This window comes from Lissotriton helveticus, chromosome 1_1 (assembly GCF_964261635.1).
Source record: "Lissotriton helveticus chromosome 1_1, aLisHel1.1, whole genome shotgun sequence".
In the NCBI taxonomy this organism is placed as follows: domain Eukaryota; kingdom Metazoa; phylum Chordata; class Amphibia; order Caudata; family Salamandridae; genus Lissotriton; species Lissotriton helveticus.
In genome coordinates, this window is record NC_136057.1 from 1,123,101,096 (window position 1) to 1,123,119,602 (window position 18,507).

Sequence of the window (18,507 nt, forward strand, 5' to 3'; positions counted from 1 at the left end):
TGTGATAAAAAGAAGAAGAAAGTAAGATGCATGTGGAAAGGTAGCTTAGGAAACTAAAATGCCTGTAATTGAGGGTGAAATGAGCCAGGGAATAAGGGTTAAAAGAAATGATTATTAACAGAGAAGTTTCACTTATGAAAGAGGAGAACAATAAAATGGGAGGAGTAGCAAAAAAGGGTGCAATATGCTGTACATTGTGCAGAAATGAGAAGTAAATGGGTATTCACATCAGCATGATTTTCTGCCATACTTATTTCACCCTTTTCTCCAGGAAGGCAGAATTCTGCTATAAATAGGTAGTTCATAGATACATTATTGTTCTTTCTTTTTATTTCTTAATATAGAGGAGGTGAGCTATTGGACTTATTAAGGCAGTGTGGTTTTAAAAAAGATCTCTTAAATTAACTTTTTGTCCCCCTTGTTATTTATTCACATCTGTTTTTATGAGAGTGATGGTTTGGTAAAAATGTTTGTAATTCTGAAGTGTGATGGAAACAAAGATTATAATAGGATCAAAACAAATCAAGACACTTTACTTGGTATTGTGCAAAGTACAAATTGTTATAGAAACCTGATTTCCACACATTATCGTTTGTGCTCTCTATAGGTTTATCAGTAAAGTGTATCTGTTGCAATTAAGTGACCAATTCAACTGAGAACGTCCTCTTTGTAAATGACAGTGTGCTACCACGCTAGGCTTTAATAATATATTTGTGACAGTGTGCTGCAAACGTATTACACCCTTACCATTCTCTCGGTGAATAGTTGTGGCTCATTTTCTACACTTGTGCCCGGATTATGTGTGATTCGATGTTTTCTGACCCTGGCACAAACTCCTGTTTGCTGAGGGATCAGAATTCTGCGCTGGGAGTATGTAAAGCACCCAGTAATCAGTAGGGGCCAGATGTAGGTAATTTATATTTACCGACTCTTAAATACCGAATTTTACCGATTCGGTATTTAAGAGTCGGTAAATATGAAGGGGGGAGATGTAGGTATTACAGATTCTGTAAATACCGAATTGTTAAGATTCAGTATTTACCGAATCTGTAAATACCGAATCGGTATTGCCCATTGATTCCTATGGGTCTTGAAGCCCATAGGAATCAATGGGCAATAACGATTCTGTAATTACAGAATCGGTAAATACCGAATTTGGCAAGGGTGCAGGGGGTGTCACTTTGACACCCTCTGGCACCCCAAAAATAGGCATATGCGCCATGTGGCACACAGACATGCCCTAAGGGCATGTCTGTCTGTCACATGGCTAGGTGTGCATGCACACATGTGCTTGCACACCTGAATTCGGTATTTTAACACCCAATTGGATTGTGTGTTAAAATACCGAATTTGTAGGGCCTTTGGGACTCAGAAGAGTCCCAGACCTACATCTGGAAGGTACCGAATCGGTAAAAATACCGATTCGGTATTTTACAGATTCTGTAAATTTACCGAATCGGTAAATATACAGAATCTGTAAAATCTGGCCCCCTACATCTCAAGATGCCAAATACCGGTCGGAAACGGCCGAATTCGGCCGTTTCCGACCGGTATTTGCCACCTACATCGGGCCCCAGGTGCCTTATATACCTCACCCGTTGTTAAATTTCAACAGATCAAGTCTGTCGAAATTTAAAAGGAGAAAAAGTGTATAGTATTTACCATATGTTTGACCTGACAACCCTAGAGTGGTCTTTCCCAATCGTTTGTCTGTTTACCTCTACTTTTTGCTGTACACTTCATATTGGCCTTAGGACTCTGAGCACTTTACCACTGCTAACCAGTGCTAAAGTGCATGTGCTTCTCCCCTAAACATGCTTTCATTGGCTTATCCACAATTGGTCTATTTAATTTATCTGCAAGACCCTAGTAGAGTGCACTGCCTGTGCCCAGGACCTGTAAATTAAATGCTACTAGTGGGCCTGCAGCACTGATTGTGCTATCCATACAAGTAGGCCTCTAAACATGTCTCAGGCCAGCCACTGCAGATCCCGTATGGACAGTTTACACTGTAATGTCGACTTGGGATTTATAACCCCTTGCCAAGCATTAAACTCTCCTTTTAATACATATAAGTCACCCCTCAGATAACCCCTAGGTAGCCTACAGGGCAGAGTGCTGTGTAATTAAACGGTAGGACATGTACTGTTATGTTTTGCATCCCGTGGTAGTGAAAAACACCTACATTTGTCTTACACTACTGCGAGGTCTAGCCCTCTAATAGGTTACCACTGGGAAATCCTCATTACACTTTTAAGCTGCAGTTACTGATTGAAAAGGAGTAGCTCAATCATGTTTAATATCATTGGAAAGGTAGTGACAAATCATCTCTCCTTGCAAAGCTGGATTTAATATGACTATTATAGAAATACAACTTGTAAGAAGATGACATTTCTCTGCTCTTAAACCTCTGTGTACCTGCAGCCAGTCTCCAACTGACGTCTGGGTTGGGTGAAAGCTGGACTTTGTGCATTCTCTCTAGTCACCCACATACAAAGGAAGAATAGGAGTGGCCATCTGCATCCGGATGGGTCATCCTGGGCAGTATGGGAGAGAGGCGCTTACACTTACACCTGAATGGGCATTGTCCTGTCCCCATACAATGGGCTGAATTACCCCCCTGTAGCGAGTCTGGAGCCAGGTCTGGGAAAGGAGGACCTCTGTGCACTTCAAATTCCTTCTTTGAAGTCCCCTCTACTTCAAAAGCACAACTGAGTGAAAGTGCTGGGTTTCTGACCACTCCAAATCAGACACTACTGGATCTGTGAAGAACTCTGCCAGGAGGAAGGACTGCTGTACTCCGACAAGGACTGCCACTCTGCTGGACTGCTGCTCTGGAAGAGCTGCTTTTCTGCTCTGCTCTGCTGTGCTACCCTGCTGCCTGCTATCCTCTGCCCTGCTTGAGGAAGTACTGGACCCATCTCACTTGAACCCAGAGTGACTCCAAAGACATGTAGGCTTGCCCCCTGTTCTAAAGTCTCAGATACATGAAATACTTCTCCTTTTTACCCGCATCAGCTCCTGGACTTTGCTTACTGCAAGTCTTGCCCTGCCAGGGTGTGCCAATCTGTCCTGAGTCCTTGGAAGTGGGTATAAAGTCCTGCAACTGCCAGAATCCACACATCACCGGCATTTGGGCGTTCGGAACCATCGCATCGCCCTCAATGACAACGCATCGTGCTTCTGTGGGAACCTAGGACATCACTTCCCCATCAGCGCAATGCATCGCCTGCTTTTTCAATGCATCCCCAACTTTGAGCAGCTCGAAACCTACGCATCCCCCTCAGCAGAAACTCAACGATATTGCATTACCCTTTTGCTGCTCCCATCTAGCTTCCGTCAAAGATGCAGCAATTTACTTTTTAAAGAAGGCCAAGGCTGGTCCCTGTATCTGACCCTCACTCCATCACAATCAGCCAGAACTTTTGGAGGTACCCCAGTCAAGCGCAACTTGATATACCTGGTTGGCACTTTATATTTTCATTCATTCTTTATAAATTCATAACTCCAGTTATAGTTATTGTATTTTTATCATTTTCATCTTGTTTTGTTCATAAAATATAAGCAATTTTTATATGGTGTTGAGCCTTTTTGTGGTGTTTTCACTGTGTTTCTGTTTGAAGTGTTGCACAAATACTTTATACATTGCCTCTTAAGTTAAGCCTCCCTGCTCCCTTCCAGGTTACCAGAGGGTGAGCACAGGTTAATTTATAGTGTGTATCTGACTTACCCTGACTAGGACTGTGGTCCCTGCTTGGACAGGGTGTATACCTCTACCAAACAGAAATCAAATTTCTAACACAGTACTGTGTCGCTTTTGTTGCGGGACAGGTTCAATTTCTCGCACAAGTTAATTTATAGTGTGTATCTGACTTACCCTGATTAGGACTCTGGTCCCTGCTTGGGCAGGGTGCATACCTCTGCCAACCAGCAATCACATTTCTAACACTGTACCGTGTGGGTGTTGTTGTGGAATAGGCTCTGTTTCTTGCACCAGATACATAATGTTCCTGGTTATCTCTATATATGAGGTGTGATAAACAGCACCTGGATTCCAACGGACTCAGAATCAGGGCCTTGGTCTTGGTTTGTCCCTTGGATATTTCACAATCGCTATTAGTTCAGTGATGTAACATTGATGGCAGCACCCCCACTCTGTGAATTGTTCCAACACCGCTGCCTGTCACATTTATTTGGATACATGAAATGTTTCTGAAAGCATGTCTTCTCTGCCTACATACAGCGGTTTCTACAGCCAATTGGCATGCATTTTACTCTGACATCATTGATGACATCACTCTCATGGTCACCATGGATACCCGATCAGACAATTGGTGGAGGGATGTAGCAACCACGAGGTGATGGGAAATACTAGCCCTACAATGAAGACCTACTGAATAATTGTCACATGACCAGACATCTGCTTAAAGAGTACCAAAAAATATAATGATCTCAGAAGCAGTCAGATAATCATCATATGAATGAGTTGCTTTCACAGTAGTATATCCCTCCCGCCCAACAACTATGTTTAGTCAAGTTTTCATTTCTTATCGGATTTCAAACTTTTCCTCGATCTGGCAATTTGCAGTTTATGCTAATTAAGTTTGCTCGGAGTTTAAAGAATGGATGGCTCTGTGACTCTTTTAAAACATTTTAGAGAACGGTATGAATGAAAATGAAATGCTCTTTAAAACTTGATGCCACCAGGATCCTTTCATTCCAAATGAACAAACGATTTTGTGTCAAGCCACCAACTTTGAGGAATTCTCTTTAAAGTTTTGCTGAGTATGATTGTGTTAGGACTGGGGGTCTCAAGTTGGCAATGGTATACACCTTTGACCAAATAAGGACCCTTGCTTCTAAGTCAGGGAAAGGGGATTACACTACTGCTCACCCCCTTGGTAGCTTGACACGAGCAGACAGGCTTATCTCAGAGGCAGTGTGTTAAGCATTTGTGAACACATACAGTAATACAGTGAAAACACTACTGATGGACACCACACAGGTTTTATAAAAATTAGTATTCTTTATATAGACTTAACACAAGACCACAAACAACAAAAATCCACAATACTGTACTTAAAATAGACTTAAAGATGGTAAAAGTCACTTAGTTCAAGTTGATGATAAATGCAACACAGTTCTCATAAAAGTACCTGGATGAGTAACGCAAAACAAACAAAAGGCTTGCTGAGTTGGAGATGCGTCGGTTCCTTGCTTCAAGGGAGACGATGCATCGGACTTCAAAGCTTGCGCAGGGTAGGGGATGCATCTTGGTCCTTACTGGAGAGGAGGTGATGCGTAGATTCTCGTAGTATGGCCTGGTTGTGATGCGGCAAGGTGGCGCCTCGATGCGATGTGACAATCTGGTGCGATGCGATAAAATGGTCCTCTTGATGCGACGATGTGAAGACGCTGCGTGCACACCCGGCGGCCGTGCGGCGTACACTGTAACTTTGGAGCAGCGACAGACCCTGTGACACGCTTCTCCAGTGATACAACGGTGACCCTTGTGGTGGCAACGCGCTTCTCCGGTGATGCGTTGGGTAGCAGCTTTGACGAAGGCACGCTTCTCTGGTGATGCGGCAGCGACCTCTGTGGCAGTGACACTCTTCTCCAGTGAGGGGACTGTAACAGATGCGACTGCGACACGCTTCTTCTCGATGCGTCGCGCTTCCAGCTCCCAGCAACTTGCAGGCTTCTGCAGACACAGGTCCCAGCAAGGAAATTCAGAGGGGAGCTGGTGGTGAAGTCTTTTGTCCTTGAGACTTCAGCAGAAGGCAAGCACAAGTTCAAGCCCTTGGAGTAATATTCTGCAAGATGATGAAAGTTCTTTGAAAATTCCTTCTCCTTTTCTTGGCAATAAAGTAAACCACTGCAGGCCAACCCAGAAACACAGCACAGTGGCAGGGGGCAGTCCGAACTCCTGCAGCTTCCTTGGCTCTTCTCCTTGGCAAATGTTTGTCTTGTTGTTCCAGAAGTGATCTAAAGTCTTGGGGTCTGGGTCCCCATATTTATACTAGCAAATCCTTTGTCCTCTAAAGGTAGAGATGCCTTTGCCTACTCCTAACCAGTTCTGGTCAGTCCTGGAGCACTTTGTTGACAAGACTCCTTCTTTCCTTTCACAGTGTAGGCCAGGGACATCAGACACACCACAGGAGGTGGAGCCAGCATTGTGGTGGGAAGGCACAGCCCTATTCAGGTCCCAAGTGCAACTCCTCCTACCCATCTGCATGCAGATCTCTATTCAGACCTGTGCTGACTCACCCTGTCTCCTGGGATCCCCCAGCATCCTGTCACTCAAACTCCATACAAGGAATACACAACCTAGCAGAGGTAGGCTTGGATAGTTAGGCGTGAAAATACCTACTTTCTAAACTTGGTATTTTACAACACAGAATGTTAAAACCAACTTCGCTAAAAGATGTATTGTATCATTCTGAGTACAAGCATACTAAATTCGAATTGCTACCATGTTCCCTGGGTCAGTTAGGATTATAAGATGTTATAATCAAACTGTCCATTCTGGTCTATGGGGAACAGGTAACCTTGCAATAGTGAAAAACGAAAATTTCTGTAATTCACTATTAGGACATGCCACACACGCCAGAGCATGTCCTACCTTATACTTACAATGCACACTGCCCTTAGGCCTACCTTAGGGATGTCTGATATGAAGAAAAGGGAAGGTTTAGAGACTGGCAAGTGGGTGCAGCTACCATGTTGACATGGCAGTACTAGACTGCACTCAGGCTCTGCAATCGCAGGCCTAAGACACCAATTTGCAAGCTGTTATTGTGGGTGGCACAACCAGTGCTGCAAGCCCACCAGCAGCATTTGACTTACAGGCCCTAGGCACACATGGTGCACTATACTACGGTCTGACAAGTAAATCAAATTACCCAATCATGGAGTCACTAATCAATACATCAATGTAACATAGGAAGCACTTGCACTGTGGCACTGAATAGCAGTGGCACAGTGCCCAAAGCATCAAACCAGCACAACAGATCAAAAACAGAGGAGACAATCAGTAAAAGATGGAAGGGAGACTCATGCCAATGATACCAGGTCTAACAGATTGTTTTTTGTTGAAAATTCCATTGCAACCTTGGGAATATTAATTTCCCACAGCAGGTTCTGTATATTGACCACTTGCCCTTTAAAAGGAAGCAATAGTCAACCAAATGTTATCAAGCAAAACATTTGACATCATCCCATTTGAATATAGTTTAGGACGTCCATTAAAACTAGAATGAATGTGAAACTTTAACTTGAGGGTCTTTTCCCCACTGGTATTGCTTACTGATTACCCTGCCACGTAGAACAGAAAATGCTGGATAAAAATTAAAGTTAATTTGAAATATATGGTTTTCAGCAGTATTTAGCATGTTTAAAAGCATAAACACAATGTTTTTACAGAAAGTTATAATTGATGGGTCATGATCTAAATTAATTTAACATGGGTTGTCTAGTAATCCTATGATGCACCCAGGTTTTTCTCTGGAATTCAGCCCTTCAGGTGCAGTAGGACTCAATAGTGGCTGGTCACCCTAGTCATCTATTTGTCACCTATAAAATAGCAGACAGTTGTTCTGGGTGCACTGTACCGCTACTGTGTTAGGCAACTCCAGCTGGTGTTCATGCCAATCGCCAGTAGTGCCAACAATGTTTTTACATTAAAGATACTATACATATCACCATAAATGCCAGAAAATATGTAAATTACGGGCATTTTGTGGGGATTGAAGATGGAAGTTCAACTAGCATCCTTCTGAAGTTTCAATGCATTGGGGAAACAAGGTCCAAAGGGCACAGTATGAGTAGAGCACAAAAGTGAGGAAACACAATTACCAGAAATCCATGTCTATTTATTTCCTTAACAAAGAGTCGCTTAGTGTATTGTTTGCACAAGGGAACAAGCAATGGCAAAGCCAATAGAGCACGCACATGCATTGTAATTGTACTACCCCTGATGAGGCGTTGATTCGCTTTTTGGTGAGTAGCACACTGCTCCGAAACCCAAAGTAGATTAGAATGGGCAAATACAAGTTGGTGATTAAAGCTGTGGACATGAGTCTATGAGTTGCATTAAATAGGATAGAGAGGGAAGAGGCTATAAAATGTTATTTGGGAGCTCATAATAGTAAAATAAGGTTTGGGGTGAGTCAAAGGAGAGATTCATGAGAGACAAATCTAAAAAGGGTTATTTGCGAGATCAAATTGGTAGAATAAGGTGTGAGATGAGTCAGACGGTGGAGGTAGAGGATATATTGAAAGTGCTGCACCTCGAACCGTGATTCGGCCCGCGGTGCTATCCGCTTCTTCCTCGCTGGTCACGATATTCCTTGTGGTGCCCACCTCTTTTCCTTAGGTGCATTACGGTGCTGCGCAGTGGACCACTGTTGCCGTTTTGGCATTGAGGGTGCGCCCCGCTGCGCTTTCTCTCTTTCTGTGTCATGCACATGGCCTACCTACGTACCATCCCATTACCTGACAATTTGCATGACAGGAATGCTGTAGCTCCGGTTTTGGAGCTACGGCTTCCTATTTTCACATGTTGGGGCACTATATTCTAACCTTCCTTTCACTGGATATATATTTCTTTCTTCATGTCTTCTTGGGGCCATCTTGCCTTCCCACGATTCCATAGTCTTCTTCCCAGAAGGCCTTGGGAAGTATCTGCTTTACCCGATGGTGGCTCCTCGAGGGAGTGCTGCGGGGTGGTGGGCGGGGGAGGGGCAGTGTGGGGTTAGTAAGCTCCGGCATACGGCCGAACCGAGTTAAGTACATAAATAAATAAACCAAATTACATTGCGCGTGCTGCACTGCCAATTAGGTTGCAGCACGCGCAATGTAATTCATTTTATTATTTATGTACTTAACTCGGTTCGGCCGTATGCCAGAGTTTACTACCCTCCCCCCTGCCCCTCCCCTGCCCCGCCTCACCACCCCGCAGCATTCCCTCGAGGAGCTGCCACTGGCTCTACCAATTCAAGACCGCGACCTTCCTATTCCGTCCACTATTCTTTTCCTTATCCAAGATGGTGGTTACTTACTTCCTGTTTGGTCAATTCCTGTTCCTGTTTGGTCACTCTCTGTCCTGTTTGGTCACTTCCTGTTCATGGGTATTTAAAGGGCTGGATCCTTCACTTCCTTGTGTTGCAACACTCTTCGCTCCTGCTGGTGTGTCCTCGGTCCTGTTAGTATCCTGTGCTCCTGCCTGGTGTATCTGTGATTCATGTGGGCCTACTCTGTTACTGATTTAGCCTTCTATTCCAGTTCAGATTCCTGGCCTTCTATTTCTCCTTCTGGAGTTTTCTTTCCTTTCTCTTAATTTCTGGAGTTCCTACTTTCACCAGAGGTTTTTCCTACAGGGTTTTTTTCCTCTTGGGACTCATTTTGGAGGGCACGGTCTTCTTTGGCTATTTCATTTCTAAAGACAGGGGTCCCTAGACAGTTACGACATTTTTACCAAATAATAAACATATGCTAAATAGACTATATGTAGGGGATTTGTCTTTCTTCTGTGCCTGCCGTAGAGATTGGACCCTTGTTGCTGCTGTAGCGCACTGGCGCTGTGAAATCCCGAGTGCCCTCTACCCCCAAAAGCGCTACTTCTCGCCGGACCCGCTTCGCGGGTCCCGCTTTGAGGCGCTGGACTATAGTGGGAGTAGGAGTCACCAAAGACTGTTGTGGGCGAAAGTTTGAGCAGGGCTGCGAGCGTGCTGGCAACTGGACTCCGGTTCCCAGGAGTCCCTGCTGTTGCTGACCTGCCCGAGTCACCTGGGCAGCTCTCCCTGTTTAGACACGCCCACCTCTTTACGGCCAAAACCTCCGGACCCGCTACCTTCGTGGGATTTGTCTTTCTTCTGTGCCTGCCGTCGAGATTGGACCCTTGTTGCTGCTGTAGCGCACTGGCGCTGTGAAATCCCGAGTGCCCTCTACCCCTAAAAGCGCTACTTCTCGCCGGACCCGCTTCGCGGGGGCCGCACTACGAGGCCCTGGACTATAGTGGGAGTAGGAGTCACCAAAGACTGTTGTGGGCGAACGTTTGAGCAGGGCTGCGAGCGTGCTGGCAACTGGACTCCGGTTCCCAGGAGTCCCTGCTGTTGCTGACCTGCCCGAGTCACCTGGGCAGCTCTCCCTGTTTAGACACGCCCACCTCTTTACGCCCAAAACTTCCGGACCTGCTACCTTCGTGGGAGTTGTCTTTCTTCTGTGCCTGTCGTCGAGATTGGACTCTTGTTGCTGCTGTAGCGCACTGCGCTGTGAAATCCCGAGTGCCCTCTACCCCTAAAAGTGCTACTTCTTGCCGGACCCGCTTCGCGGGTCCCGCTTCGAGGCACTGGACTATAGTGGGAGTAGGAGTCACCAAAGACTGTTGTGGGCAAAAGTTTGAGCAGGGCTGCGAGCGTGCTGGCAACTGGACTCCGGTTCCCAGGAGTCCCTGCTGTTGCTGACCTGCCCGAGTCACCTGGGCAGCTCTCCCTGTTTAGACACACCCACCTTTATTACTCCTCCTATAAACAGCGCACGTTATCCCCGCTGCGCGGGAGCGTCCCGGGAGAAGCCAGGGACAAGGGCGGAACCGTCTGTGGCCGTCAGGGGCCGAGGGAGGCCGGGCTGGGCCCGGTCCCTAAGATTCCATACACTGCCCCAGTTGCACTTGGGTTAGTTTGACTTCATATTATTTCAATATTGTGAAACCTGTCATAGACATGTCCAACTCCTTACCATCTTGTGTTGGAGTCTCTATTTTAGGGCCTCTCGACAAATACTTTGAGAAAGCTAATAGGGAGATAGACAAACAACTTCTCTTAGAAGAGAAACGTGCTGAGCGACGCAGATCCATTGAACATTTGAAACAGAATCCTCTACCCCCCATTATTAATAGAAGTGTCACACAGGACTTGAAAAGTACAAGTGGGTCGGACAGAGATGCCGATTTATTTTGTACTGACCACTTACCCACCATATTCCGAGACCTCAATGCTTCTGCTATAATCTCTGGCAATAATATTGTCGACAATTGTATTAGCCTGTCTACCGATTTAATTAGTCTTATAGACCTCAATACCCCCGTAGTTCCATCTATAGTTCTACAACTACACTCTTCTCTAACTAATCAACCGATCGATAGTGTAACCCCCACCAAGCCAATACAGAATAATATAACGACCCCACATACTTAAAATGTTACTGGAGCCAAACCCATGAATTTACGTAGGGTTTATCATTCCCCACCTAGAAAAAGGAGGAAAAAAGGGGGTGTTAAAAGGAAAAGTTCTGCAATACAGGCCCCCCATCCCCTCGGGGAGAAACATCTAAGATTAAAAAAAGCGTACCGCCAGTGAGGGTGGCTTTGCCTGTTTCTCCTTCCCAACTCACTCTACCTGTTAATGATGATCCTTTACATATATCAAAAAAGAGACTATAGATCTCTTTGATCAAATGTTAAAATCCTATATGCTCCCCCTTATGGAGAAGATTAGGATCCTGGGGGAGAAAATGGATAACCTCTTATTAACAGCCGACCCGACCAAAACACCTCACCAAACGTTACCCACGGATCATCCCCAATTGAAGGTGATTCCACCTACCTCAACATTGATTCTAAGCACATCACTTAAAACCCTTGCTAATTCAGCTAGTGAAAAAACAAAAGTCACCCCAACCCCCAAACCGTCTTTAGTACTTAATCCAGCGAATGAGAAACATGTGTTGGTCTCCAATCAAACATCTAAAGCCATCAGCCAGACCCAGCTATTGGGGGCAGCCAAAGCTAAAACTCTATCTCAAAGACCCCCTCCAAACCGTAAAAATATAGTGGACCTACCACCTGAATCATCAAATTTTGTGATTGTTCTAACCGGAGTTCCCCCGATCAGTAATGATAACCGCGAGGCCAATGCAAATTTGAAAAATAAAGTCATCTTCTGGCTGAGTAAATATAGACCCTTACCAGCCCATATTAACGGAGATATTATCTCAGTAAGAAGGTGTAACTGGGTGGGTCTCCGTCCAAAAGATCTAGCGGGTGACATCGTGATTATTAACTTTAAAGACCACAGAGTGGTCTCCCACATAAGCGATTGGTTTCCCGGGAATAACGAGGGTGGTGTTTCCACAAGAAACCTGAGTTACTTCTACCCAGAGCCCCTGCTCAGATCTCAGGTTTATCGTGGTGCTAGTGGTTACACTCCCTTTTTGAATACCCCAAAACCCTACTCGTCCTTTTCGTATCCTAATAACAACTTTAACTTTCCATGCCCCCCAAATTTTCGTTGCTACCCTCCTAAATATCTCGCCACAACAAGTAATCATTTAAATTCAAACTGGCGCAATGAGCATTGGAATATCCCACTGACAAATCTATATGAACCTCTAACAGGGATGGACCTAAATGACTGACTCGATTCTCCTTTTCAAGACGATAGGGCCCCTTTAGACCCCATAGGTACTTTTATTACTCCTGAACCTGCCAGTCACTTTGGAGTTATCTCCAGCCAGACTCATACTTATTGTGGTAAGGAGAGGCATGATTTGCCCGGTAGGGCTTGGGGTAGGAACTTGGATACTGAAAGGGTAACACAGAGAGTAGGAATAGTAGAGACTGATGATGTGGTGATTGATAATGACGGTGGGTTTTGTTATGGGGTCAGTTTGTTGGAATTGGGAGTAGATGGAGGGGTCGAATTGAATAAGAGTAGTGATAAAGTGCCCCCAAAGGACAGTTCAAATTATAAGGGTGCTATGGATGATGACTTAGTGAAGGTGAATAGCACTCCAGGGGTTGTTTTAAGTGGGACTAAGTTTGGCTCTTGGAATATTGCTGGGCTTGAGTCCCGTCTGTACAACACGGAATGGGTGGATTTCATTAACCAAAGTGACGTCTGGTCATTTCAGGAAACCTGGACACTCCCAGCGGTGTTCCTTGCAGGCTACCTAAATTTTAGTAAGTCCGCAATTAAAGGGCATAGAGGACGTGCAAAGAGAGGTCTTACCACCTGGGTCCGACAGTATGACGGTGGAAGAGCTGAGGAGGTGCAAATTGAAAGCCCCGACATACTGATAGTTAGAATAAGATCCACTAAAGGCCTAGACATCCTATTGATAAATATTTATGCCAGGAGTTCCCAGGGTGGAAGGGTTGCTTCAAGCCTTCACATTTTGGATACATTTCTCTCTGGCACCAATGTAAAAGGTTCTACGGTTGTAATGGGGGATCTCAACTCCTGTTTTGAACCCCTGAGTATAGGCGATGACTTACTCACCGAGGCTGAGGACACGACATGGGGGATCCCCCAGCTTGAGTTGGCCCCGATTAGAAAATGGACCCAATCTGCCATATTCATTAAAGGATTTTGTCTGGACAAGGGACTGCGAGCACTTAATGGTAGGGTACGGTCTGATAGGATAGGTAGACACACTTTTTCTAATGGCAGATCCAGTAGTAGGATTGATTATATTTTGGTTGATGTTAAGATGTGGGCTATAGTGGAAGACATGGTGGTTACAACTCGACCTGAAAGCGACCACGATCCATTGGTGATGGAACTAAGGGAACACAGCTTTCAGGGGTTAGACAGAAATTGTACGAATGTTGTAGAGAATGAAGTTGTGCTTAGTAATGACACGAGAAGGGTTCGGTGGCCAAAAGTCTCAGTTAATGCCGAGGCGCGCAAGGAGATTAGAAGCTTGGTCTCAAGCTCCTTGGAAGAAATTGTGGGACGTGAGCCCCAAGATGATATTATCGTGATTATCACTGACATCCACAATAATTTATTTTTAAAGTTAAAAAAACTTTTTGTTAAAAGCATAGTTAAGCAGGGTAGGAGGGGTAAACAGAAAACCATAACTTGGTTTAATGACAATTGTCGTCGAACTCATGGGGACCTGTTTAATTCACTAAAACTCAAAAACTATAGTGTAATTAGGGACTGTAGGAAGGCTTATAAAATAGCTAGGGACAAAGCCAAGTCCAACTGGGATGATGAACGCTGGGCAATGTTAACAGAAGCATGTAATCCCCGTAACATGTGTCAGTTTTGGCACCTGTTAAAATGGGGAAAATCTCAAGAAGATCGCCCAAGCCCTGCCTCTGTCAGTCAACATCAGTGGGTACGTTACTTTGAAGACCAATTTAAGAACTGTAGTAACACACAGGTTGATATTCCTTGTCTTATTCCCTGTCCCCCTCTTAAATTTACATGTATTGAAGTTAAACACATTCTGCAGTCTATCCCAAGTGGCAAGGCCCCAGGCCCGGACTGCATTCCTGTTGACCTTTTCCAACAGGATCAGGACCTTTGGGACCCCTATCTAGTCCACCTGGCAAATGCTCTAGCTTTAGGTGCTAAGGTCCCCGAATCATGGTTTGGGGCTGAAATCCTGCCAATATACAAGAAAGGCGATCGGTCGGTTCCCTCCAACTACCGGACGATCAGCGTAATTGATGCGGTGCAAAAAATCATTGCCCGCCTTGTTCTTGGCAGGATTCAAGAATGGATTGATGAGTCTAATGCCCTTACACCCCTTCAGGCGGGTTTTCGGGCACACGTGAGCACCCTAGATCAGGCTCTTCGTTTTACTCTTCTCCATTGGAAGACTGTCACCCTAGGCAAAGGCAATCTCTATGCAGCCTTTGTGGACTTAAGGTCTGCCTTTGAACTTGTCCCGAGGGCTAAGCTGTGGGATTGCCTTGCAAAGATGGGCATGCCATCCTCCCTTCTACGCCTTCTGGTTAATCTACATGCCCATACATTTGCCCACGTTCGCTGGGGTAAACCAGGCGAGGTAACAGACAAATTCCCAGTTGCTAAAGGTGTAAGGCAAGGGTGCGTCTTAGCATCCACCCTGTTTTCCTTATATATAAACAGGGTCACGCAGTATTTTACGAACCAGCCTACCGATGCCCCGTCCCTGGCTGGATTGAAAATCCCACTGCTCATGTTCGCAGACGATACTCTTTTAATATCTAAAACCAGACAGGGCCTTCAACACGCCCTGTCTGTGTTTGATTTATTCTGCTGCGAACATGAGCTAGAGGTAAACGTGACTAAAACTAAATTTATGGTTTTAAGAGGACATTCCCCGATCACAGCCAGGGTTTCTATGGGAGGTATACCTCTGGAACAGACCAAGTTATTTACCTACCTTGGGGTTACTTTTAGTGAGACCCTCGGTTGGTCCCATCAAGTTGACTTATTGGCACTGAAGCACTCGCAGATAGGAGGAGCACTGCTTAAAGAACATAAAAGCTCCCATTCTAGGCCCATGTTGCCTCTAATCAAAATCTATGGCATGAAAGTATTACCATCTGTTCTATATGGAGCCGAGCTTTGGGGCTATAGCAACCTTGAACCCTTGAAGGTTGCCCAAAATAAATTTTTAAGGTTAGCCACTGGCCTTCCACAGTCCTCCCAGCGGCTTCCGCTCCTGTATGACCTTGGGTGTCAGCCGGTGGAGGACTTGGCCAGGTTGCGTCCACTGGCGTTCTGGCGGCGCCTATGGACTACGCCCGAGCTTCATTTGTATGCTAGAGCATGTTTAGAGGTTAGAAATCTTCCAGGCTCTTCTAACATTGGCTGGTTCAAGGCCTTAAGAACCACCCTATTTGATATGGGTTACGGGGATCTTTGGTCAAATCCTGCCAACGCAACCTTTCCCTCTAAAAAGGATTTAAAGATGCACTATTGGGAATGGGTGGCAACCAAAAGATACTCTGGATTAACACACAATAACCTTACTGGCAGTTTTTTTGCTATGAAAGACGTCCCCATCCTCGAAAATTACTGGGAAATAATAACCAAGCCCCTGGATCGCAAACTCTATCATCAATTTAGGTGCGGTTCCTTGCCCCTAAGGGAATTCACTAAACAATGGGGTAAGGGAGGTCCGGGTAATTGTCCAAACTGCTATGGACAGGAAGAGAACATTGATTATTTTCTTTTTGTCTGTCCGATGTATGCTGCCCCAAGAGCAAAATGGCTAAGCCCAGTTTGTAGGAATCTGGAAACTCACTCAGCAGCAAATGCTAGTAGGATACTAAAGTCTGACCTGTCACCCCAAATCGTAATAGGAGTTGCTAAATATATTGGGTGGGCTTGGATTCTTAGAGCCAGATATATTAATCTGTTATAGGTTATATCTTTAAGCTCCTAGAATTGTTAATGTTTATGCGTAACTTCGGATCTCATAACTGCTTCAGGATTACTGCCAAGGTCATTTGACTTAGGATTTATTGTAAACTTTTTTTAATGTATTTCAAGTTGTCTAATATTAAGTGATTTAATAAGGTCTTATTGTTTTTTATTTATTCTATCTATTTTATGGAATGTACATGTATTTTTAGAAATTTGTTTTTGTGTACATGTCTTTTATGATTTAATTATCGAATAAAGACTTTTGAAATGGACTATATGTTTTTTGTCCAGCCAGACACAGTTTTAATAATTAATAAGTGCATAGGAGGAGTTTCATATACAATTTCAAGTGGGACACAACCTGCATCCAACTCACAAACATAGACTGACAACAAGAATTAGGGAGGGTTTTCAGGCAAGGGGAACGTGTCTGCATATCATACAATCTAGCAGACTTGAATAGCATGAGAATACCATTGCATAATATGATCCACAATATTTTAGATGCATATGGTATATAGAGTATCGACGGCATTTCAATCCCTAGGACAAAATCAGGGGATCATCTTCAGGACATTATAGATTTGCATGCCTATGTACGAGTAGTTCTAGACATTTACAATATTCATGTCTAAGTACATTAAGCAATAAGTTAACATATGTTAAGAGGAGGAAGGGAAGAAAATGGAGGAAAAATACAGAAAAGGTCATTATTACTGTGGGCAACGACAAACCATACATGTTAAAGATACTTGTGTAGTGACAGAAGCTAATTAAGAAGCAAATTAATTGGATGATTAAGGCCGTGTAAGGGTAGCTTAGTTGTGGAAAAGCTAACAGTAAATAAAAGGATAAGACATAGGAAGAAGGCAAGTGGCGAGCTATTTGTTTAAGTGAATAAGTAGGTGGAAAATAGGTTGTTCGTATTGGTTTCCAGGCCGTGCAGTATACCGCCTGTGAGACTAAAATTGTGAGCCAAAATGCGGCGCTAGCTGGGGTACTTTACCCGAGTTACAGCACGTAGGAGTGCGGCACACGTTGCGGTAGATAACCGTGGTTGGAGTACAATGTTTCAGGACATGGGTAGGTGCCCTGCAACCAAAAGGGTACGGGTGAGACCCATGGACATGAATTACTAAATAATAGAGTGAGCGGCGGTAGAAGGAACAAACCTTACCGATGTGTTGAGTTGGTTACTCAGTTAAGCCGGAACCACGGGAATATTGGCAAATCTGCAGTGAAAGGACAAGAGTCCTGAATTAACGCTATGGGAAAGTGTTATCAATTAATTAGCCACCACAAGCTTATCGAGGTTAGCGACACGTGGCATGGCAAGTAATAATGACTGTCACAATGGAGGACATGTTAGGGAAAATGTCCGTTAGCGCGCTGGAACTTACGTGAGCTAACAGAAATTGCCGGTGGTCACGTGATGAGGGTCATGTGATTGGCCGAAGAAAGCAAGTGAATTAAAAGGTAAACACAGCTGCCATCTTAGGCTGGTGTACAAAAGGAGTCGACAGTACAGGAAGGTAAAAGCATGGAAAATATTAATATAGCATAACAGTGTAGACTTGCAGAATTAAAAAACAAACTTGCAAAATTAAGAATCATAGCCTTCTTGGGCAAGAATGGGGCAAATGATTATACTGGTGAACGTACATATCTAGGGCAAAAGCAGTTATATTGCGAGACAAGTATATTTTATAGAAAAGAGGTCCAATCACAAGGCGGTTTAAACCATTGTTGATACTATTATTTTTTAGTATCCATTTCAGATCTTCCTTGATTAGCAATTGATGGATATTAGCTCCTCTCGGCGGAGGTCTGATTGCAGTAATGATTGCCCATTTGAAATCCATTTCAGTGTCCCCGGATGCGATGAAGTGGTCCTCCAATGTTGCGTTCGGGGTCTTGCAGCGTATTCTGCTGTGGTGTTGACAGATCCGGAGTTGGGCCTGCTGTGAGGTCTGGCCAATGTATATTTTCATGCAAGGGCAACAAATTGCGTAAATGACATTGGCAGTATTGCAATTTGTGAAGTTTCTCCTTTCAAACTTTATTTGGTCATAAACAAACTCTTTGCCTTCAATATTAGTGTCACGTACAATACATTCACCGCACTTGGCATGGCCAACAAGACATGGGAGCCCCCAGAGGTCTTTCAAAGTGCCCTTGGTTCCATTAGATGGAAGCGCTGCATGTACCAAGTGATCTTTAATGTTTCTAGCCTTTTTAAAGGCAAAAATGGGGCGTTCAAGGTTTAATACACCTGCATTGATTACCTTCCAATGTTTCATTACACTTTTTCTTATGGCATGTGACACAGGTGAAAAAGTGGTGACACAGACCAGCCGGT

At 44.4% G+C, this 18,507-nt stretch overlaps 1 long non-coding RNA gene across 1 annotated transcript in view; it reads right to left on the bottom strand.

Moving 5' to 3' along the window:
• LOC144772279 (uncharacterized) overlaps positions 1-17,504 on the bottom strand; it is a 546,095-nt gene extending 528,591 nt beyond the window's left edge. The window contains exon 1 of the long non-coding RNA XR_013599704.1: positions 17,326-17,504. This is a non-coding gene — a long non-coding RNA (uncharacterized LOC144772279). The remainder of the gene's footprint in view (positions 1-17,325) is intronic.
• Positions 17,505-18,507: the final 1,003 nt, after the last annotated feature.